Source organism: Pagrus pagrus (genome assembly GCF_965226575.1).
Source record: "Pagrus pagrus genome assembly, chromosome: 15".
NCBI lineage: Eukaryota > Metazoa > Chordata > Actinopteri > Spariformes > Sparidae > Pagrus > Pagrus pagrus.
In genome coordinates, this window is record NC_140199.1 from 29,637,066 (window position 1) to 29,649,620 (window position 12,555).

The window sequence follows — 12,555 nt, forward strand, 5'->3', positions numbered from 1 at the left end:
AAAACAGTTTCTTCCTGTGTTTAAAATTCATGCTCTTATCATTCATACGTGTTAATTGTCAAATAGTTCATGGCCAAACTCCAGGATTTTTTATATAAAGGGTAGTTTGGAGATTGTGGCTGAGTACTGTCAATTTTAATATTGTCAGGTATGGACAAGAGAGCAGTTAATAAAAAAGAGCAACTGCATCACAGGGACTTCAACAGTGAATGAACAAATAAGATGGTGATAATAAGAACCATTTCTACCCAGATATGGATACACCATTGGAGCAGTGTGGCACAAATTGCAAGTGGAAAATCTGTCAATGCAAATGGGTGTTGGGTAGGGCTGGTAGCACTCCAAATCGCCTACAGACATTAGAAAATGCTCTGGTAAAGTGTTTTACTGGTAAGATCAATCCAAAGCTCAGGAAAAGACTAAATATGATGGATAGGTGCACATAGTCCCCCTGATATTAACACCATATACAGTACTGTGCAAAAGTTTTAGGCAGGTAAACTGCTCACAACAAAAAACAAAAAATGCTGTAAACTAATAATGCTTTCAAAAATATAAATAATAATTGTTTATTTTTATCAATTTACAAAATGCAAAGTGAGCGAACAAAAGAAAACTCTAAATCAAATCAATATTTGGTGTTACAACCCTTTGCCTTCAAACCAGCATCAATTCTTATAGGCACTTTAGTGTTCTCGTCAAAGCGTAAGAGCTGCCGACTAAACACCAAGCTAAACTCCACTCAAATGAAGAGATGAGTCGTCGTTGTAATCGAAGACTGCTTAACTGGTGACTCCTTCACATTGACATGGAGTGAAAACTGCAATAAAAATAAAATACAAAAACAAATCTTGTGTCATTCTTTTAAAAAGCCATGAACTAGCCCTATCTTGTAGATAGTTGACTTGTAAAAAATGCCTTTTAACCTTAACTTATTAGCTTCATTTTCATCCTTAATAATCCTTAATATATTAACTTAAACATGTACATAATTAATTTTCACAACTTACGACATTGATTTATCAGTCCTTTCCTGAGGATGCAACTGGATTCATGTGCTGATCTAACATGTGGCTTCCTTGCATTCCTGATCTGACTGACAGGATGTCATGTGACTTTCAACTGAAAAAAACACATTTCAAAATAAAAGCATCGCAAAACAGTAACTGTTGTTACAAAAAAAACTTATGTCTTGTAGACATCACACTCCCCGCTTGATCTCTATGAGGTCACTAACACCAACCATAAGACATCCAAATCAGGCTTGCTACTTTTCTTCTGGGAGAAGTAGAACCACCTCCGCAATTGGTCTACAGAATGTTCTTACAGCATCCTGGTCGGCTGTCTTAACCTCTACTTTCCTGACGTGTCCGTCTTTCCCAGGGAAGGTCTTAATAACCCTAGCCATAGGCCAAGAGTTTCGTGCTGCCTGTTTGTCTCTGAGTAAGACCACATCTCCGACTTGTAGGTCTCTGCGAAGTGTCGTCCATTTCTGTCTGCGTTGCAAGCAAGGTAGGTACTCGCGTCGCCAGTGTGTCCAAAACTGGTTTGCCAGAGCCTGAACTTGTCTCCACTGTTTTGTGTACAGATCCTTCTCTGAGAAGTCACCGGGCGGTGGTAAGACTCCAGTCTTTTGTGTGAGAAGCATCGATGGAGAGAGGATCAGGGGGTTGTCTGGGTCTGTGGACACAGGTACAAGTGGTCTCGCATTCATAATGGCAGTGACTTCCGCCATTAATGTAGAGAGCACTTCGTGAGTAAGGCGGGTGTTCAGTTGGAGCAACATAGAATCCAAGATTCTTCTCGCAGTGTCTATCATTCTTTCCCAACAACCGCCCATGTGGGAAGCGTGAGGCAGATTGAACTCCCAGACACATCTTTGTTCACTGAGATACCTTTGTATACTCAGGTCCTGCTGGCTGCTACCTTTCTTTACTTGCGCCGACGAAGTTAGTGCCACAGTCGGACCACAACTTCTTGGCTGGGCCTCTAATGGCGAAGAAACGCCTGAGTGCATTTATGCAACTCGATGCATCCATAGATTCGATAAGCTCAACATGTACTGCTCTTGAGCTCATACAAGAGAACATGATAGCCCATCTCTTGCTTTCTGTCTGTCCTCCGCGGGTCCGCCTGGCTGCAACTGCCCAAGGACCAAAGACATCCAGACCTACATATGTAAATGGAGGGCATACCTGGAGGCGTTCGGAAGGTAGGTCTCCCATGTAATGTTCCTCGAACTTCCGTCTGAGCTTTCTGCATGTCACACAGTTGAGGAGTACTGAGTTTATGAGTCTCTTGCCACCCAAGACCCATAGTACTTCTGCCCTTACAGCTCCCTCTTTCATGTGACGACCCTGGTGCTTCGTTTGTTCATGATGGTGGCGTGTCAGCAGGAGGGATACATGATTGTCTTTGGGCAAAATTACGGGATCTCTTTCGCCAGTTCCCAAGTTAGAGTGTCGCAGCCGGCCTCCGACGCGGATCAAGTCATCCTTGATAATTGGACTGAGCTGTTGGAGACAGCTGTCTCTAGGAATTGTTTTTTGTGCCTGGAGAGCTGTAAGTTCCTTAGCAAAGGCTGACCTTTGTGATGCTTGCAGGACAATGTGCATTGCTTGCTCCAGTTCCTCTGGGGTGGGAGGACCTTTACACCTGTGCCACCTGGAACACTCATTGTTTTTGTTCATCTGTTTCCAGGATCTGGCAATATGGATGAGAAAGGCGATGCCTCTGAGGAGTGCGCGGAGACTGGAAAAGCGTTGGAAGTGATCTGGGGTAAGCATTTCCTCATCCAGGTAAGTTTTGTATGGTTTTACTTCTGGTCTGATTTCAGTGTCATCTTCAGGTTCTACTAGGTCGAATCTTTCACTTGTTTGCACTTTTCCTGTGGGTGGTGATCTCAGGAAAGATGGTCCGGAGAACCACGTGGTCTGTGCTAGGCGAGATGCAGGTAGGGACCTTGACGCGTGGTCAGCAGGGTTTTCCTCAGAGTGAACGTAATGCCATTGCTCTGGTTTTGAAGACTGGCGTATACGCTGGACCCTGTTATGGACGTGGACGTAAAATCTCTTGGTCGCATTATGAATATAACCAAGGACTACCTTACTGTCACTATAGAAATGTATAGCGTCACACTTGATGTCTAACTCATCCTGTATGAGATCTGCCATCTCAACAGCTAACACAGCCGCACACAGTTCCAGCCACGGGATGGTAGGTTCCGATTGGGGTGCTAGCCTCGCTTTACCCATGACAAATCCAATCTCGATTTGTCCGTCCTTTTGGAAAGTCTTCAAGTATGCAACAGCTCCGATTGCGCTCGTTGAGGCATCTGAAAACACACATAGTTCGGTGTGTTCAGCCTTGAGAAGGGACATGTTTGAGTAAGTACGCGGCACGTGAAGCTGCTTGAGTTCTTGGAGTGATTCTCTCCAGGTGTCCCACTTGTCACGTTTTTCCTCTGGGAGAGGAGTGTCCCAGTCTGATAGTTCAGAGGAAAGCTCTCTTAGGAGAGACCTTCCCTGGATGGTAACTGGTGCCAATAGACCCAAGGGGTCGAAGATACTGTTCACCGTTGACAGAACCCCACGGCGAGTGAATGGCTTGGTTTCTGTCGACACAAGGAAGGTGAAAGTATCAGTGGATATCTCCCAGAGAAGACCCAAGCTACGCTGTGTGACTGGTGTCTCTCCGGTGAGGTCTAGGTCCTTGACGATCGTCGCACAGTCCTCAGGAGGAAAAGCCTTCAAGACGGTTTGGCTGTTCGAGGCGAACTTGTGGAGACGAAGGTTTGATTCCTCCAGAGAGGCCTGTGTTCTTTTTACTAAGTCAATCGCTTCTTGGTCAGTCGATACGGAGATCAAGCCATCGTCGATGTAGAAGTGCCTTTCGACAAAGTCCACAGTGTCAGCGCCATACTGTTGTGCACGCTCTTTAATGGCTCTTCTCAACCCATAAATTGCCACGGCTGGAGAAGGGCTATTACCAAAAACGTGGACTCTCATCCGGTACTCAATGACCTTCTTGGTGACATCGTTGTCCTGGTACCAGAGGAAACTGAGAAAATTCCGATGTTCTTCACTGTTACGACCCCAGAGGCCGTATATGTTTTGTCTCTGCTTAAATAACCCTCTGAGTGAGTGTGTGTGTGATTGGTTGCAGGTGTGTTTAATTGATTGTAGGTTGTCCATGGAGCTGATTGGTTCCCGCCTCGAAGCCAGGAGTTTAAAGGCCGGCTCTTCCCAGTTCCTGTGGGCTCTCCTCTCTCAACCAGACTGCCAGCATGTTTGTTCGTTTGCTAAATGTGTTTTTAAATAAAACCTTTAAAAATGCTTTGCTGCTGGTGGTGCTTGGGTGATGGAAAGAGGGGAGTCTCACTTTCATGTTGCGCCAGGGTTTCCCCTAGGCCCTGGTCGTAACATTCACTCACTTCAAAGCAGTGGAACATCTGCTGGATGTCTGTTAACACTGCTACCTTCTCTTTCCGGAAGCGGAGAAGAACCCCGATTAGGGTGTTATTCAAATCTGGGCCAGTTAACAACACGTCATTAAATCTCTTCTTAAAACCCATTTTTATAGACTTGCTTTTATGTGATGTCTTCCTTTTACTTTGCCCCTACCGTCTGAGTTGACTATATTGTTGTTCTTGTTTTGTTGATTTAACCCATTTCTTTTATTCTTTTTCTTATTCTTACTTATGTTCTTCTACTACTTCTCTCAAATCTGTTCTGTTGTCCTCTACAATTTTGCATTGTCTTTGTCAAAGCACTTTGTAAAACTCTGTTTTTAAAAAGCGCTATATAAATAAAGTTTATTATTATTATATTAAGGGCAACACCATGATACTGAGCACTGGAGTCGAATACAACCCTGATCTGGTTGGGCTTGCGAGGATGGTATACTCCAAACGTAGGCAGATACCAGCATTCCTCATCATCCTTCAGTGGTGGTGCCACGCTCTTGCATCTCTGGTTTTCTTCTCATTGTTCTCTGAAGAGATGAGAACCTGCTAACAGACTGCTCCCGGTTGTTAGGAAGACGCTGGCATGGTTCTCTGAAAGGGAGTGGGGCAACCCAGGTCTTCTCATCATTTCTGTACACACCAGCATCCATTATGTCCAAGAAGATTGTATCCTCGATTGATGGAGCAGGTCTGTTGTCATATTCTGTTGTGTTAAACACTGTTTTTCCTAGTGTCTCTGTAGCTTCAGTTACTCAGCCGACGCTATCCTGCATTCCCTTGACACGCATGTAGCTTGTACAGGGCTGGAAATGTGTGTGACGACCGCCTTCCAGCACATTGGTCTTGAAGCTGTTCGCTATCGGCTTATGAACACTTTTCAGGCACAACTACCCCACTACCACCCAGCCAAGGTCTAAGCTTTGAGCGAATGGGGCATTGTGCGGCCCCTTCACCTGCTGTCTGACCTTGTGCACTCTCAAAATGTCTCTCCCGAGAAGCAGCAGAATTTCTGCCTTCGGATCCAGTTCCGGGAGGTGTTTGGCGATATGCTGGAGATGAGGTTGGTGTAGCACGGCACCTGGTGTTGGAATCTCAGAACGATTATTCGGGATCTCACTACACTCGATGAGTGGTGGGAGAGGAATGACCACCCGGCCATCCAGAGATTCAACTTGGAATCCTTCCGCACGTCTTCCTGACATTTCTACTAAACCAGAACACGTTCTCAGTCAATATGGGGATGGTTTTCCTTCTACACCAAAGAGACTGAAGAACTCTGGTTTGGCTAGTGAGCGATTGCTCTAGTCGTCCATTATCACATAGGCATTGACAGCCTTGTGCCTAGCATCCTTTGGATATACCTTTGTGAGGCAGATCTTTGCACAGGAGCAGTTCCATCGGCCCTCGCCACAAACTTCTGTACAGCCTGAGTTAATAACAGCCTGATCAACATCTGCTTCTCCCTCCCCGCCATCCTCCTGTGGGGGTGAAGGAGCTTTTGGGTTTTGAGGTGGAGGGCCAGGATGCATCGCTGTTACATGGTACGTGCGATAACATTCCAGGCACTTAACTGAGGACTTACAGTCCTTGGCAAGGTGAGAAGTGGAAACACAGCATTTGAAACATATACCTCTCTCCTTGAGGAAGGCCTTCCGTTCTTCGATTGGTTTGTTCCTGAATGCTCTGCAATCCTGGAGAGAGTGTGGTTTGTTATGCACCGGGCAGGTCTTTGTCAGGTCATCATTTGTTAGTTTATTGGTTTTAGTTGAGGAAACGTCAGTTTTGTGTACTGAGAGAGTTCTGCCATCATTGAATTTCCTAGAGGCAGGTCTCTCTGGTTTGGTAGGGGTTGCAGCGCTTCCTTGATGCATGAAGCTAGGGTCGTTCCTCTTTTTGGTTTCATGACACACAAATCCGCAGAAGTACTCGAAGGGAGGGAACCGACCATTGTTGTTTTCCTTGTACGTTGACCCGGTGGACAGTCACTTCTCTTGGAGTGGGAAAGGTAGTTTTTCTGAGATTGGTGAGATGCCTCGTGAAGTGTCCAAATACGACAGACCCGTAAGATAGCCATCTTCTTTGGCACCAAGGATCTCGGTCAACAAGTCACCAAGCTCACATAGCTTGACATGATCTCTGTTGGTGAGCCTTGGGAAACTATCCAACCGCTGAAAGAGCGACCTTTCCATAATCTCTGGGGTGGCATAACAGTCACGGAGACGTTCCCATGCTCTGCGTGGCGCCTCTGTGGGATTGCCAACATACACTGAACGTATGCGCTTTACGTATTCACATGACTCCTTCCCCAGCCACTTTGTCATGAGGTCAAGTAGCTGGGCTGCACTCAGATTAATGCCACTGATTGTATTAGTGAATGAAATATACCATGCACGGTAGTTTTCGGGCTTGTCGTCAAATTGGTACAACCCTGAGGTTGTGAGGTCTCGTCTGATTAAATACTGTGCCAATGGGTCTGCAACAGGAGTTGGTATGACTGGGGAAGGTTGTTTTGGAATACAGGGCAACGCGTGCACGTTCCTTAGTTCAGGGGTGTAAGGTTGAAAGATTTTGTTAGTGTGTTGAGGTAAGTATGTTTTCCTGTTTCCATCCGGGTTGTACATTGGTAATTGGTGTTCTGTCTTGACTTGTTTTTTCGTTGGTAGAGGTGAGTACACATCATTCTCCGCTTTACGTTCCGTGTTGCCGTTATCTAATGACGGCTGTAGGGTGTCCACTTCAAGTGATTGCTGCATTACTAAACTCTCATACCGTTCCCCACGGGCTGGTCTCACAACAGGTGAGTGTGGGGGTGTGGCAAAGCATTCTGGCTCTGCACTAGATGGGCCAGCAACCGGTAAGTATGGTGAGTTAGCACTTTCTTTCAGGGCATTCTGAGAGCAGACATAGTCACTGGTGCGTTCGATTCTAGTTTCAACCTCTGTTGCTTCAGCTTCACCTATCACCTTTGTAGCTTCTGCCATTTCCAAAACCTGTGCCTCTGCTGCTGTAGCTTCTGCTTCACATCGTAGCTGTAACACTTCTAGTTCTGCGTCTATTCTAGTTTTTTCAAACTGTATTTCAGCATCTCTTCTCTTTTTCTCTGCCTCTGTAGCACTTGCCTCCAACTCCTTGTTAGCTGACTCTAACTTCAGCTTTAGTTTCTCAGCTGCGTACGCTGCTCTTATTTTAGCTGCCCTGGCACGTCCTGCTGTGCTGGCTGAAGAGGCAGTTAATCTGGAACTTGTGGTTGATGATTTTCCACTTTTGGAAGCCATTTTGATACCACTGATCTCCTCTTGTCTTTTCACTTTAGTGTTCTCGTCAAAGCGTAAGAGCTGCCGACTAAACACCAAGCTAAACTCCACTCAAATGAAGAGATGACTCGTCGTTGTAATCGAAGACTGCTTTACTGGTGACTCCTTCACATTGACATGGAGTGAAAACTGCAATAAAAATAAAATACAAAAACAAATCTTGTGTCATTCTTTTACAAAGCCATGAACTAGCCCTATCTTGTAGATAGTTGACTTGTAAAAAATGCCTTTTAACCTTAACTTATTAGCTTCATTTTCATCAAATAATCCTTAATATATTAACTTAAACATGTACATAATCAATTTACACAACTTACGACATTGATTTATCAGTCCTTTCCTGAGGATGCAACTGGATTCATGTGCTGATCTAACATGTGGCTTCCTTGCATTCCTGATCTGACTGACAGGATGTCATGTGACTTTCAACTGACAAAAACACATTTCAAAATAAAAGCATCGCAAAACAGTAACTGTTGTTACAAAATAAACTTATGTCTTGTAGACATCACAGGCACACTTGCACAAAGTCAGGGATTTTGTAGGATTATAATCATGTGTATGATCAACCAGTTATACCAAACAGGTGCTAATGACCATCAATTTCGCATGTAGGTTGAAACAGTCATTAACTGAAAAAGAAACAGCTGTGTAGGAGGCTTAAGACTGGGCGAGGAACAGCCAAACTCTACCAAGGAGAGGTTGTGGAAGACAGTTTCATGTCACAGGTCATACACCATGGCAAGACTGAGCACAGCAACAAGACACAAGGTAGTTATACTGCATCAGCAAGGTCTCTCCCAGACAAAGATTTCAGAGCAGACTGGGGTTTCAAGATGTGCCGTTCAAGCTCTTTTGAAGAAGCACAAAGAAACAGGCAACATTGAGGATTGTAGACGCAGTGGTCGGCCAAGGAAACTTAGTGCAGCAGATGAAAAACACATCAAGCTTATTTTCCTTCGAAATCGGAAGATGTCCAGCAGTGCCATCAGCTCAGAAGTGGCAGAAACCAGTGGGACCCAGGTACACCCATCTACTGTCCGGAGAAGTATGTCCAGAAGTGGTCTTCATGGAAGAGTTGCAGCCAAAAAGCCATACCTCCGACAAGGAAACAAGGCCAAGCGACTCAACTATGCACAATAACATAGGAACTGGGGTGCAGAAAAATGGCAGCAGGTGCTCTGGACGGATGAGTCAAATTTTTTTATATTTGGCTGTAGCAGAAGGCAGTTTACGCGCCGAAGGGCTGAAGAGCGGTACAATAATGAGTGTCTGCAGGCAACAGTGAAGCATGGTGGAGGTTCCTTGCAAGTTTGAGGCTGCATTTCTGCAAATGGAGTTGGAGATTTGGTCAGGATTAATGGTGTCCTCAATCTTCAGCGTAAAGAAGAACGAGAAGTCCTGGAAGTGATGGTATGGCCCCCACAGAGCCCTGATCTCAACATCGAGTCTGTCTGGGATTACATGAAGAGACAGAAGATTTTGAGGAAGCCTTCATCCACAGAAGATCTGTGGATTTTTGGAACAACCTACCAGCCGAGTTCCTTCAAAAACTGTGTGCAAGTGTACCTATAAGAATTGATACTGTTTTGAAGGCAAAGGGTGGTCACACCAAATACTGATTTGATTTAGATTTCTCTTCTGTTCATAAACTGCATTTTGTTAATTGATGAAAATAAACTATTAACACTTCCATTTTTGAAAGCATTCTTAGTTTACAGCATTTTCTCACACCTGCCTAAAACTTTTGCACAGTAGCCTACTGTATATAATGCAGGGAGGTATTAGGGTCCAACAAAACCTAAATTAATAATCATTACTACTGCAGACGCTCCTGGGGCCTTTTTGAGTTAGACTGATTGGATTAAGAGGACCCAATTGCCACAAGAACCGCACAATAGAATAACTGCGCTGAGACCAACAGTAAACAGTGAGAGTGAGACTGCTCACTTCATTGGAGAAACAGACCGTGCTTTCGTCATCAACTCGGCGCAACCAACCTTTACTCCACTACAGATACCTTTGTCCCGCCCTTATCTCTGTAACACAAAAGTGACATTTCCTGTTTCAAAACTGTCCTGTCACTCTGTATGATTAAAAAAAAACAATACACGCGCTAATACGTTTTTAATTTTAATTCTATATCTAGTATATATCAATTTAAAGCTCTGTATCACGCTTAAGGTTATCGGTTCAGTAGCCTGTCAATCAATACTCTGTCTTCATGCTAGGCTGAGACTGCAGAGCTTTTCCACGTCAGTGTGTTTACCAAGACTAGATTGACAGCTGCGGGAGGAATTACATTTATTCACTTATGGAGCATCTTTTTGAACAGTGAATTAATCAGTGGTGCTTGGGAATATTACGTTATCATGCAGAGGAATGTCCGGAACTTTTAGATTGCCTTTTTGTCGTAGTAAACTCAACTTTGGTCTTCTTCATTCACTGTTGGCCGGCTAGCCTGCTAGCTTGCCGAGCTAGGCTAGCATTAGCTACAGCAGGACTCCATCTTTGAAATAGCAGCCACACACAGGTAATATATTTATTTCTAGAGAACTAGAAAAGCGTGTTCAAATACCTGTCAATAACCGTTGTCATTAATTGAATTATGGAGAGAAATGACTGTTGTCCGAGAGGACAAACGCTGAAGACATGTCTAACAACCCTGAGCCGGGTGACACACTAGCTTGTTGAGCTAGATAGTTAGCTAGCTGTCGGGTTTCTGGGCTGGTAATTGGTCTTGTCCATGCAGGAAATGTGTAAACTCTTTAGTGCGTTGATAGATATGTAATGTATATCAGTCACATGGCGTTTCCTTGTGTCGTGGTGTCTTTGTTCTTCCCAGAAGACTGTCTTTCAACATCTTGTGGTGGAGAGCTAGCCTGTTAGCTTTGCCCATGAGCAGACGCTATCATTACTGGCTTGTTTGATCTAATTAACCAGCAAACAGCTTCCTCCAGTTCACCTGACAGCCAGCTCACTGGCTCGTATCACTTGCTTTTCGTTTATGACACATTTACAGTATGTTGCATTCAAACAACATGTATTGAGGGTTTCACTATGACTAGGTTGGAGTCTTGGCTCATTCTGTATTTCTGACAAGGTACAGGGTGAGTTGTTGTGGTGTTGTGACATCCACCTGGTCGTTATCATAAACCAACGTGAGCGACCAGCTGTCACTGATATCTGACAGCGGTGCAGGAAGTCAAGAGTTTACTGAACGACATGCATTGATTCATGCTCCTAATTGCTAACCTGACCTCCAACATCACAAGAAATGCTCTTATCATGTAGAGGCTGGTGCAACAAAAAATAATCACCTTCCAAAATAAACTCTCCCATAAACACTATTAAATCTGGATATGTAGTATTCTAAGCAGTAGGGAGGGCCTTTTGGCCTCTGAGCTGTCATTTGAAAGTAGTATAAAGTACTGATCTGAAGGGGAGACATCAGCTCATCATCAAACTCTGCTGAAGTCTGATGTCTTCAAACACATGCAGGGCAGGAGGCTGAAAAATACTGCTCTACCATATGAATGAGTACAAAGTGTTTATTAGAATAATTTCACAATGAAGACATTTGAGTGTCACACACAATAAGCATTAATCTTTTCATTTTTAATCAATTAACAACAAAGACTAAATTCAGTGCTGTGTTTGATCTTTAAAGGATAACTACCGTTTTTTACAACCTGGACCTTATTTCTAGCATAAAATACTATGCTTTACTCACCCAGATAACTTTGGTGTCATTTGGCGTCGTTCGGACGAAATTAGATCCAGTAGAGCGCATGCGAGTAACGGGGCACCGAAGCGCAGCCTCTATGAGCATTATCTGCCACGAAACTAGTTCATTTCACCAATATTTTGTTACGATACGCTAGTGCTATTCCCCTCTGAGTCTGGGCTCGTCTATTGTCAACATCCGGGGTCTGTAGGTTGACCTACTACCTCTGACCTGGAAGATGTCGTCTCTGAGCTGCGCGCGCACCCGCGACAGCCGGCTTGTTTACCTGTAGCTGCTACTGCTAGTTTGACCCCGGATGTTGATAACAGACGAGCCCGGACTCAGAGGGGAATAGCACTAGTGTATCATGACAAAATATTGGTGAAATGAACTAGTTTCATGGCAGATAATACGTTATATAGAGGCTGTGTGTCGGTGCCCCGTCACTCGCATTATATGGATATATCGGCGCTCCACTGGATCTAATTTCGTCCGAACGACTTCAAATGACACCAAAGTTATCTGGGTGAGTAAATGATCATATATTTTGCTAGAAATAAGGTCCAGCTTGTAAAAACGGTAGTTATCCTTTAAGTCAATGAATGGGGACAAGGACACAGTGTTACATAGATGTGAAGCAACAACATTCTTGCATATCTAAAATCGTATTACAGTTTCTACTTTTTTCCTGGCTCTGGCAAGCGAGTTGGCCGATTCACCAGCCCGCTGTGGCATTTCACTTTCCCCAGCCAATCAGGCAATCCTCCTTGTTGAGCCCTGTGGTAAATCAAATCAAAATCAAATCAATTTTATTTATACAGCCCAGCCTTTACAATCTGTACAGTAAACAACATCCTCTGTCCTTACATCCTCGATTCAAGTGAGGAAAAACTTGCTATATTGAGAAAGAAACAACAGCCTTTTAACGGGGGAAAAAAGATGAAGAGGAAGAAACCTCAGGAAGAGCCACAGAAGAGGAATCCCTCTCCCAAGACGGACAGACATGCAATAGATGTACAGAAAAGACCAACAAAATCACAACTTACAAT

The 12,555-nt window shown here is 44.2% G+C and overlaps 1 protein-coding gene across 2 annotated transcripts in view; it reads left to right on the forward strand.

The window, feature by feature from the left end:
* Nucleotides 1-10,013: 10,013 nt before the first annotated feature.
* Nucleotides 10,014-12,555, forward strand: part of gbf1 (golgi brefeldin A resistant guanine nucleotide exchange factor 1) — a 156,823-nt gene continuing 154,281 nt past the window's right edge. For both annotated transcript variants that reach the window (XM_084375308.1, XM_084375309.1), the window contains exon 1: nt 10,014-10,312. The gene's annotated coding sequence lies outside the window, so the exon portion shown is untranslated. The remainder of the gene's footprint in view (nt 10,313-12,555) is intronic.